We start from the raw sequence: 12,976 nt of genomic DNA on the forward strand, positions 1-12,976 counted from the left end.
AGACGAAAATCTTACCTGAGCAACCCAACAAAGAGTGTGTAAATATCTCAAAAGAATGACATAAATCCATCCATAATGCTGCTCATGTTGATCCCATCCAATAACTCTGAATTTGGCTTGAGGAGGGAACTCCACTGACTCTGCCTCCCTGCTCCACACTTTGATAGCAACAGTCCAGTGATTCAGAAATGACCGTCAAGCCGGAGACAGGAAATAGATTTACAGCTCTTTCAATTCCACCTTTGAAATATCACTGTTTCCCCTTGAGGAGCTGCTCCCACTGACACTGAATTCATTTGCCCCTTCGCATTTATAGGCACGTGCAGAGTGCTCCTTAATTAACTGTAGTGGAATCTCTTCTTTCACCGTCTGCATCCTTCCAGTGAGAGGCAGCCTCTGAGCAGCGGCTCTGGCTGAATCCCCCTCAGCGAGTACTAAGAAACAAATGTTCCCGTACAGCCTGGCTGAGTGGAAAGACTGTATCACATGTCTTAAAGCCAGACTGCCGCTGGATTAGATGGCATGGTGGGATTCCACCTGATCATATGCTTCTGACAAATGCAAATCAGGAAAACTGGCACCATTCACGTAGCTGTGACCACATGATTAACAATTATTTACATTTAGAATGGATTTCTTCATCTCCTGAGGCAACATTTCCTTTCATTCATTTCCTTTTCTCTCGTCAGTTTCTACTCAGCAAGTAGCTGCCCTACATAAGGAGAACTAAGAACATGCTTAATGTTTTTTCAAGCGATGAACAGTTATTCAGGGGTAGAGGATGTTTTATTACCAGGGCAACAAGAAGCATGTAAGGACAGAAAGAAGTAAACCCTCAGTCCTTAGCTCACCTTGGTGTTGTTAGTGGAGGGTGCATAAAAGGAGATTAGGAAAGAGCATGTTTTCACATGCTGAGGAGAAAAGAAAATTGAAAGAGGATTGTGTTAAGAAAAAAATAATGTCTATTCAGCTGAAGGTAATCTTCACCTACAGTGGGGGAGTTCTTTAGTCTATGATGGAGACGTAATGGTGATCAGAGCAAAGAAGGGGAGGTGAGTGCGGTTATTTGGAGTAAATCAGCACCGATCTGTATGTGTGGGGAAACAGCTCGATCCTCCCTGTTCCCCGCCACCTTTGCTACATGGTGAGCTGTACTTTTGCATTGTCTGTATTTTTTATCACTAGCATGCAGAACATGCCCAAGGCCTGCATCTCACCCTGCCATCTCTACAGCATAAAGACTTCACATTTTATTTTGATGCTTGCTCAGGAAGACAGGGTGCATTCCCAGTTCAGGAAGGATACCCAGAGTGAGAAGAGCAGAAAGAAACTGCTTGAGATGGAGGCACACGACAACACAGCATTAATGTCTGAGGCTTTGGCAGAGTCAACTCTGTGCAGAGGGGATTTGGGACATATAGGAAGAAGCCAAACGGCATTAGGACTCAACTTTATTCAAGCCATCTGTTTCACGGGGAGTTTGTTCTGAAATATTTCTGGAGCACATATGAGGGGGTGTATCTTGAACACAGGACCCTGAAATCAATAATGTCATTGATCTCCAGTCCTGCGACACACACAGACAATTATCGAGAACACACTGAAAGAAATGTGTGTATTGAATACAATATTTGTGTAACTTTTACCTCTAAATTGCCAGCAGTGGGTCTCCAGATCCCTGTGTAAACACATTAAGGGTATGTGATAAAGGTGCACACACTTAATGGAAAATGTAGCCATTGAAAATAAATAACTCCGTCAATTGCTGGGAAGAGGTTAGAGCCCAGTGAAGTGCAGTCAAGAGGTTCTTTGCTGTACCTAAATTGCTCCAAAATAATGAGCCATTTTTGTAAAGTTTCACATTTATATTTGGATATTATGCATGTTGTCGGCTTTGTGTGGCCACATCATCCTAGAATTCACAAAGCTTTCAGTCAGTCTATTATTTCATTCTTAAAATAGTGATCTTTTTGTTAATTGGAAACTTGGAAAGAGTCAAATCCATTTTCTTGTTCTTTAAAGGATAAGTCTGGCGTTACACCTGTCTTGTAGGTATTGTCAACAAATAAAAAGACCCAAATCAACAATGTGTTAGTTTACCTTTTTCTACTTTCTGACTTTAGAGCTCAACCCAAAGCTGAATGGTTCCTATTGAAGACATACATTTGTAAAAACAGGTCACAAATCTGCTTTCATTTAAAAGAAAAAAAAAAAAAAAAAAAAGTCTAAATGATTTCCTGAACCAGCCCGGCACTGTAGTTTTTAACAATAGGAGTAAATAGTGTTTTTGTTGGGGACTGTATTCAGTGGCAGATGAATCGTTCTTGCAGGACGGTGTATCTGCGATTGATCCATAATTCATGGAGCAATCATTGTTGTTTTTGCGTTCTTATGGGACTTGTTGACAGTAAGAAAAACAGAATATCATCAGATCTATCCTTAACTTCAGGGGAAACAATTACCCTTTAAATAAATATAATACAAATCTATTCCTTCATTTGCTTGTTTGTTTGAAGTTCATTTTAACTAAATTCTCCAATACAGATAAAATATTTCCACTCTTAACATGAACAGCACAAGTAAACTTTACAAAAGTGACTCTACCCTTGAAAATATGACAGTGTGCCCTAGGGCCAATGTAGATTTGCTTTTCTGCGGTACCTTTTTACTTTTATGCATTAATGTGAGTTTCAATGACTCATGTCAAATTAAATACAGTTTAACTTACAACAAAGTTTCCTGAGAAATTATTCTAATTCCCCCTGAAATAACTACAAATACTCCAGCAACTACTCTGTATCTGTCATCTTTGCAGTGCAACAAACCAATCACAAAAGAGTTTTTCTGACTTGCAGACCACCAGTTTCTGTCTGAAACAGGTTCATGCACTGCTGATTCAATGGCTTCCTCCCTGAATGTTTCTGACGGCTGCTCTCTGAAAAGTAACCCTGAAAAAAGAAAGATTTTTGTAAGAATGTTCACAGGAGTTGTCTCCTGAATCTAAGATTGTGGGTACAGATATGGCCAGGAAGCAGACAGCCCATAAGCTCCCACAGGCTTTTGTCCTGAATGTTATATACCTTCAGTGATGGGGTTCTCAGGAACATGGACACGGCATTGCACTTCACCTTACAATTGCCAACAGACAACATAAAATCTTTTATTTACAAATAATGGCAGCAATATGGGTTTGCTCTTAATGCCTGTCTGGTTCTCTGTCAAATTTTCTTTTAAATGGCATGCCTATAAGATAAGGTGTTGGTTGCTTCTTTGTGCCGAGGGTGGCTAAGCAGAGTAAAAATGTCAATAAATCGTTGTATCTTGCTCAGGGTGGGAGAGACGGAGATGTCTCAGGAAGAACTATGGAGCGGTTTTCTATTTAGCTTCCCCCTCAGCTGTGCCGACTTTTATCATAACAGGAATCACTAAAGGTTTTGCTGCCCTGAAAAAACATGTGACATTTTAAGACGATATTACTGCTGATTACAATGACACCATGCCCAGAAGGCAGATTTCTATCAGACATGGAGAACATGTCATACTGTAGATCATGTCATGCATCACCACGCAATGCTTTTTGAACGAGAAGGGAGGGAGGGTTCTTGTAGATAAAAGTCATATATTTCTACAGGCATTCTTGCTATAATTTCACAAAAATTCCTCACATGCAACTTCCATTCGCACAAGATGTTTGGCTGCATAGCTGTGACACAAAAAAAGACAAGTGGTGTGAAAATAGAGAGAGAGATTCAATAATAGAAGAGGATATTATCATGCTGTTGGTATAACAACTCAACTGTCTTTTCTCTGAGTTCAATAAATCACTGCCAGTGAATTAGTTACTGAGAAGGTACAGCGAAGTAGTGAGGGATGCCTTTCAAAGGATTCATTTGCATTTTCATTGAGTGTTTTTGTTTTCTGAAGCATTCTCTGCTCCTTTCTTGAAAGGTCAATGGGAAACGGTTGGTGTCTACTTTATCTGCATGAGCCAACTCTCAAGTTCAGCCAAGTAAGAAATAAGATTATCTTTATAGAAGGCAGTGTGAAAATCTGGCCTTTGAATCTTATTCAGCAGAGTATTAATGTCTTAGTGGGTAAAATCAGCATAATCTGCTATTAAAATAACTGAAGTCTTGAGTGGGATGTTTTTCAATTCGAGGAGCCCCTCATGTTTAATGGAAATTGAGTGTCTCACCTTTTACATCAGTTGATCTTAACATTTAATAGATTCTTTTAAGGATATTAATCTTTTCATTTATACCTTTGTCATGGAAAAGATTGAGGTATATTTCTCTTAGGCGGAACAACTCATTAACTTCCCAGACACAAACCTTTCTACAGTACACCTGAAGTGTGATATGAGAAAACTCAGGTGAAAAAGAAGAATAAAGAGCTAATAGCTTGCCAACGTAATGCATGCCTAATCCTGTTTTTTTTAAGCATATAATATAAAACTGGAAAGGCAAATGTCTTTTCTTCCATTATTCCCTGCGTCCGATTGACATTTACTGAGAGCTACACTATTTGATCCCACCATTAAGTCAAATGTCACTGTATGCATATTATGAAATTTTCAAATTAACAAAGAGAACTACAGTATATTGCAGTGCGAGGCAGAAAAAAAGTAGCGCTAGCACGTAGACATTTCAACATAAGTAGCCATTCTTTTAGCCCAAACTGCTGATGACAGTCTCCAGAGAGAGCAGATGCTGTTGCCTTCTGGCTCTGGGCTCCACCGTTCCATCCCAGTAAATACATCTGTGCCTCCTGAGATTTGCTACTGTAAAAACCGCTCTCTCCCATGGCATCCAGGTGAAGAAAAACACTAGTACAATAGGTGGCTTTTATCCATTCCTTTAAAAAAAAGTGCCATCAGCAGTCAGCGGTTATCTGGCTTAAGAGCACAAGGCTGTGTTAATAATTGAGATAAAATATACAGTAAAATGCCAAGGCTGATGTGCATTTCTTGCATTTGCTGTCTTTAAGATGTAGAATCAGATATGAAAACATTAAGCAGGGAGATTACAGTTTCTTTGAAGGATCTTGAAAAGGGAAGAAATCTGGTGAGAAGACATTTTCTCCCCAAAGTCATACAATCAATCATTTTTATTGCCTTTATGGTGTCACCCTCAGTTCATAGGGTTGACATGGCCCATTGAAATCGCGTTGGCTCCGTTACATCATTTGACAACCCCCAAAATTGTGGATGTCCATGTAATTGAACTTGCCAGTCCTTTCCTGATGCCTGTATTCATCCCCAGAGATGGAACCACATTTGCCCTTCAAATGTTTACATCAGCACCTGAATGACATGAACATAATCATTCGGTCATGTTCCTGTAACAGCCACGTGTTATGTGCCAGGGATGCATACACATCAGACTTGTAAAGGAACTGTTCATGTGCCCTATGTTTGCCCTAATTGTGGCTGCTGATCCTGGAATATACTGTATGCTGTAAATGTATCTTTTCTTTTTCTGCTACTGCCAAATGCCAAAAACAGATATAAAACTGACTCTCACACAAGGACAGAAAATGTGTTCTTTTTTGTGATATCAGCTGGCTGTTACAACAAGTTACAGAAATATAATTCAGGAAAAAAAATCAGTGTGAGATATGTCACATCTTCGCCAGTCTCCTCTGCAGTTTTAAAGGGATTCAACTGAAATCTGAGTCTAACCCTGCTGACAAGGTCAGAGTATCTCCTGTAACCTTTTGTGGAAAGCACTCAAATGGACCCTAAACTGTTTGATACCTGCTGTTTGCACTCTGAAGGCAGCTCAGTAGAGTTGATTATGGAGACCCACCCCAGCACTCTCCATCCCAAAGCATTTGTTCTGGGCCACTGCTGAGTGAACATGACTTGAACAGCTGGGGGTAGCGTGCCCGGCAGACGTCAGCTAAGACCTTTCTGTAAATGATAATGAAGTTTCTGTTGATAGTTTCTGATGGTTGGATGGTCAAAAATTAAAAGATGGTAGTCAAGACCTATCTGCCAAAGATGAAAAGGTCATCCTGCCTTTATATTGGAGACACTGCAAAACAATATTTTTTACCGAAGTTCTTACCGAAGAAAATCTAAATCTAATATTCTAATATCAAAAATGATTTTTACTAAGAAATCACCATATACCCTTAATATCTGGTTTATTCACTTATTTTGTCATTACAGTAACAACCACAAAGAATAAATTATCGTTTTATGAAATTTTCGGCACTGATAGTTTCCTCCCGTTACAAGTGGTCCAACAGGGCATGGTTCCAAATGAAATCGATTGGTGCAATATCTGCAGGAAGTCGGATGTTCTATGGTTCATTGTATGGTTCACTTCATACGCCTTAATAAGGATGCCAACCAAACAGTTTTTGTTCTGTTTTTACAGACCTTTAAAGAACACCATTTCCCACAGGCCCTAGACAACCACAGCTGAAAAATCACCAGCTCAAAAGTAAAAAGACAGAAGAGGTGAGTCCATGTGCGAGTCAAGGGACCACGAATGGCTCAGACATGCCTTTAATAACAGCAGAACCGAGAGGACCGAGGGGTTTAGAGGTTTTTAGAAAGTAGAGTTTAGAGATAAAAACTTTGGGAAAATGGCATTAGCAGTTTGTTTTTATTTATGCTAACAAATTAATAGTGTTTTTTTTTTTTTAAATCAAAATGGTAAAAACTAACTATTGTTAGTAGATGCTAATGACCCTGTTTACACCTGGCAATAATATGCGTCTGAGGTGATCTGATCACAAGTGGACAGCAGTAAATACAAGTGTAAACGACCTCCAAGAAACATTGTGATCCAATCGCTCTTGCTGCTTGCCGAGGTGTTCTGGGATGCATTTGACTACAGATCTTTTGTAGCGTAAACGCTAATGTGTCCTGATGTGTACCCAGCAAGGACGTAACAGGAAAATATGTCATAAATGCAGGACGTGGTGGCTGTTCTGGTAAACGGTTGAAAGAATGAAGACGAGCATAGTGGTTGGAGTAATCTGAACAGGTGGATTAGCTCGTACGTGTATATTAGTGCTAGAAACATTTCTCTTTGCTCTGAGTTCTTTAATCTGCAGTAAAAACAAATCTGGTCTTGAATGTTGAGTTATAGAAGTGAGTGGAACAATCATTTGCTGTCATCACAAGTGTGCCCATTAAGAAGAGAGACAGCTACTGCTAGCTGGACTTTATCCTTTCTCTTTTTTTGGGCTTTTTTGCCTTTATTTAGACAGTAGCTGGCAGAGACACTGGCAGGAAACAGAGAGAGAGAGGGGGATGACCTGCAGCATAGGGCCCTTGCCAGATTTGAACCAGGGACACTGCTATTATATTGCATGCATGATAATCACTTAACCATCAGGGTGCTCCGACTTTATCCTTTCTATAAAGAACACAGAACTGAGTGTGCAAGAACAGCTGGTGTTGAATTAACATGAACAAAAAGTAAAGTCTATGAACAAGTGCTAATGTCAGCGATTATTTGCAATTACTAAATCAAGATCACAAATGACTAAATCGAGAACACAAATTATTACATTGAAAGCACTTTTTTTTCTCCATGTCCCCTCCTGGGCTCTATGTGTCAGAATCAATAAAGCCACTACACAAAACCAAAAATTAGACCAGTGCATACACCCGTAAACCATAACTTTTACACTTTTTGAACAAATTAAAGTACATACAAGCATTCCTCTGGACAGAGCCAGGTTAGCTGTTTCTTCTTTCTCCCAGTATTTACACTAAGCAAACCATCTCCTGGCTCCATCTTTAATGGACAGAAATGTGAGTGTTATCGATCCTCTCGTGCATAAGTCTCAGCAAGAAAGGCAGTAAGTGTATTTCCCAAAATGTCAAACTGTTCCTAGTTTATTTTGCAAAGGAAGATAAAGACATCCTATCTTTTTTTTGGAGACACAGTGAAAACAACCTGTATTTGAAGTAATAATAAAAAGTACATGGTAAAATAGAAAATAGGTCTACACAGCAGGCTGCACAACAGGATTAGAAGATGATCTGAATAAAAGAATTATTGAAGATTCTTTTTTGAATATTTTCCCAAGCTGGAAACTTCATTTCACTATTACTGTGCTCACAATTTCTCCCCACCTCCACAGGCATAATAGGGAAATAGCTAATATAAAAACTGAAATTGTATTCTTTCCTCTGTAAAGAGAGATGATTGCATATCAAGTTGGCTGGTTGAAGTACCTCCTGTGTATGACTCCTGTGTGGTGGGAGAGGAAGCATTTTTCTTCCAACCAATGGAAGAGTGAGTCAGGTTTATGACTATGGGGAGCAGAGGGTGGCCTTTATTTCCCTGAGAAGAGTCATTATTATTGCCCTGCAAATTTATGGCTTGCTTCTAGAAAGAACCTACCAGCAGAGTGCCTGTCATTTCTCTTACTATCTTATGCATTATTGATAAGTCTATGGTCCTATCATCCACTGTGTGCTATTCTCATAACTCAACAGCAGAAAACAACATATACAGTATACTGTAGATGTGTAGGGTGAGCCACTCTTTTGTCCTCTGTACTATATTTTACACCATTGTTTTATGAGGACTTTCACTTGTTAAACAGAAGTTATGGCAATAATGCATGACATCAACAACTTTGACCTCTCTCATAAAATGATAAACATTACTACTTGTGTTATAATAGAGATATTTCTTGGCTCTCATGACTGGAAACTGGACTGTATTTATTACACACATACCTTAAATAATGATTACCATGCAGAATCCTCATTTAAAAATACACCTAATTGGCTAATTAAATTAAACTCACTGTCATGAGCCAGTTTATATTGGTTTGACGCTCGGGTTCAAATGCAGGTTGACGAGACACAGACAATAGCTTAAGACATGAGCATGCTAATCCACAGAAACAAAACTCTGGATCAGCCACAAGGGACAGGAGCAGTTTCTCGTTTTCATAATACAGGTGAAGCAGGATGGAGAAATGAAAAAAGATATTCATTAAAGCACCTCTTTAAATTATACAAACAGGAATGAGATATTTAAATTTGATAACCACTGCAGGGCTGCGATATATTCTCCTCCTCGCAGCGATCCACTGACTTCATGTAGATACAATTGTTTCAAAGGAGAACAGCTGCTTTATTAAGCTGAGTAAGAATAATGTGTCACATGGCAAAAGCCAGAACAACTAATTAATTGTGACAGTCTGCTTCAATTAATATCTCCTGATAAATGGTTGCTATTATCCATATACTCAGTAGTAACACAGGGAGATAATTAGATCATCATGTTGTTAAAGGATAATAAGGATCAGCCTCTTCCAACAAAGGATGCCCTCCTTTGACTCTGTCCTTCACCTGGCCATGAACGCTGCTGCTGTTCAAAGAGACAGGAAGAAAAAAAGAGCATCCAGGCTCAGACACGCTTTCATTTTCTTTCATCTGAAGCGCAGCAAAAACTGCCATCCTTAGACATATGCTCACACACACACACGCACAAAAACTGTTGTATGTATAGTTTAGGCAACACACACACTCACACACACACATACAGTATACACACCAAAATCACTGTACAGCACTAAACAAGTTAATCAGTGCTGTTTTATTTGGCACCTCCCACATGCTGCCTCTTTGTCTCTGTCTCTTTCCTCCAAAGCTCCTCTCACTGAAGGACCCTTCAGACCAGCAGCAATCATCCTATTTAGACAGCTGAGAGGGCTGCTTTTTGAAACATGGTATTGTATAATGCTGCCTGCGCTTGCAATCATGCTCTTCACTCTGTTATGTTGAGGTTAATTTGGGGCTTTTGTATATATTTTGCTTATTCGGTTGTTTTATATAAGCTGTTTACAGTAATACAGCTGCAAAATAAGCTTGTTTTAATTCTACACTATCAGCTTTCAACAGTTTTTCTCACATTTCTGAAAATGATGAGTTGATCACAGTGGCCCTGTTTCTAATTTAGGTTTTACACCCCTTTGCTTGTTGTAAGAATTGACCTTTGAAGCATTTTTACACTGCATGTTTGATATATTTTTTTTCTTCTTCATTCAATTTCAATCTATATATGTATATATATGTGTGTGTGTGTGTGTGTGTGTGTGTGTGTGTGTGTGTGCGAGCGTGCGTGCGTGCGTGCGTGCGTGCGTGTGTGTGTGTGTGTGTGTGTGCATGTGTGTGTGTTTGACTTAAAGTTTCACATGTGGTGATACATCCTGAGCTGCAGTAAAGGAAGATAAAGACTTTACAAATTTGTTTATTAGCTTCCCACTTTCTGAAGCTCAGCCAATCCATCACCACTGAACGACCTTATGAATACATTACAATACATTAAAGCTGATTGGCTGCACAGGAGTCAGTTTGTGACTTATGTTGTTTGTCATTCTGTTGCATTTGCTCCCTCAGGTGATGATGCATAACTCTTTGTATCAGTAAAAGAAAGCAAACTGTTAGATCACAGTGCCAGCCAGTGTGAGCATCTCTATGAAAATATATATCCAAATAACTCATAGGTTTTAATTTTGTACATAAGACAATTTTTGTTTGTTTGTTACTTTAGGCTTCTTAGGCTACTTTAGAGGCATACACACATATTGCAGAACCAACAAATATTTCATTATTAAATGCAACTGCAACTGTAAGCATTTTAAGGTTGACCATTCATTAGTCTCGCCCAGCAGGAACAGTAATGATCAGATTTATTTTAAGACATCTGAAGTGATGTGGGGTCTGTATCTGGTTTAAAGACAGACATTTACATAGTTCAGTTTAGTTATAGATCACATGAAGCACTTATTGTGGCTGCTAAAGGAGACTAAAGCACAATAATATCTAATAATGACTCTTAGAATCCCAAACTTTGGTCACAGTTGAGCTGTCAATGAATGCAGCCAGTAACATCAAAAGTCAAAGTCCACGTCATACTTAACCTTCCTATGCACTCGAACAAAATGTTTACTATGGACATTTTGACATCATTTGTAGGTTTCAAAGGACCCTAAATAACCTAACATAACATAACATAACCTATCATGACATAACATAACATAACATAACATAACATAACATAACATAACATAACATAACATAACATAACATAACATAACATAACATAACATAACATAACATAACATAACATAACATAACATAACATAACATAACATAACATAACATAGGAAATGAAATAGGAAATTCCAAAAAAAGCTCAGTTTGGAAAAACAAAAAGTAGAACTTCTTTCCTGGGTTTTTCCAGATGACATCTAACCAAGGGAAGATAAGGCATTAAGAAAAACAAAAAAACAAAAATACACGTTATATAATATATGAAAAACTGTGCAGAAAACCTTTGATTTGCTGTTTTTAGTTTTAATTAAAAAGTATGGAATTTTTTTTAACAGTTTAATTGAAGAATTGCCAGGCATGCATTAAACTGAGGCTTTATTGAATAGAAATAGCTGATTAAAGACTCTGTCAGATCTGCTACACACTATTTCTGCATCAAAGTTGTTAAACGGTTTATTTTTACTCCTCACATGAAATAAAAAGTCATTACAGTGATTTTCTATTCAGAAACACCAGAGTGAAGAGAACGGCAAAAGGGGAAAATTTGATGATTGACATCATCAACACATGCTGTGCTTCCTTCCTACTGTACCGTTTGTACTGCTAAACCACAAGGTGTGCCGCTGCTTTGCTCTTATGTAACAACATTTAATTACATGTTCACTTTTCAGGTCATGGTAGACTGTGCCAAACTTGATAGATAATGTATTTCTACAGAAGATAACTAAGTTCTTCAAACAAAACTGTTAAGTTTCAATTCCATCCTTGTTACCTCTGCCACAGACGGTATTCCATTAATTGGTTGAATGTAAAAACCAAACTGTGCTGATTGTGCTGTGACATCCACTGATAAAATGCCAACCTCCCATCGATAATGGTGAATCACAGTTTTTCTTATATGTAGATTTTTTATAGGACTATTTCAGTGAATGCTGCTATTTTGTTTATGAGGGTTTTTTTTGTTTTTGTTGTTTCAATCTTAATTGTTTTGCTGCTTTAATTACAGTATACCTTCTGTCAGGGTAGAGCTCTCTGTTTTGTTTATAGCAGAAATAACCTAGATTTTTTTTTTAACTCAGAGGTGAAACTGAAATAGATAATTAAAACATACTGAAGAGTCATTTGGATAATGTTTGGGAAGGATTAATTAGACAGCTAATTAGACTGTCCTCCAAAGAAAAATGACAGCATCAATCATTTCAGTAAATTTCCCAAAATGATATGTCTTAAAGTTAAGAAGACCTTAAGCTGTACTGTAGCAATTATGACAGTTGTCTGTCAGGAGCGAATGAGGAAATATTGTGATGTTGTTATAGAGATGGATCAACAAATGCTGCCCTGTGACACTTCCACAATCAGGTTGTTTTTGTGTCTAACCCAAACCTTAGATCACCTTCAGACATGTTATTATGACAAAATTAATTACAAAATTATCTGGCTGAAGTTTAACTGCTGGACACAGAATGTCTCCTACTTCGCTGTAAAGTCCATTCTCAGTGTATGCGCACTGGAGTCTTCATGTTTCAACATCACACTTGTGTAAGTGGCATACTACAGTAAACCAGGTCTGACTTCATAACTAGTTGTGATGTCACAAATCCTGCTTGTAGACCCACCCCTTAAAATCAGATTCTCTATAAGAAAAACACTTTCCACCTCCAGCAGATAAATGTTGTTTTTTTTTTAAATACGCCTTCTAGTGTCAAACTCTGCACATACATCATTCTGCACAGTTGAGCTCAAACATTCAACTGTAAGAAAAGGAAGAAAAACAAATGTTTGAGTGACAGTTAGATCAGAGACATGTTCTGTTTTATGTCTGCAACTGCTGGAACAAATTTTGGGGTCACTAACAAATATGTCATCCAACACTTATATGTATTGCTGTTAAGGGCTATTGCAAAAAAAACTATTTTATAATTTAGTTTGAAAAAAAAA

This window comes from Scomber scombrus, chromosome 10 (genome assembly GCF_963691925.1).
Source record: "Scomber scombrus chromosome 10, fScoSco1.1, whole genome shotgun sequence".
NCBI classification, from domain to species: Eukaryota; Metazoa; Chordata; class Actinopteri; order Scombriformes; family Scombridae; genus Scomber; species Scomber scombrus.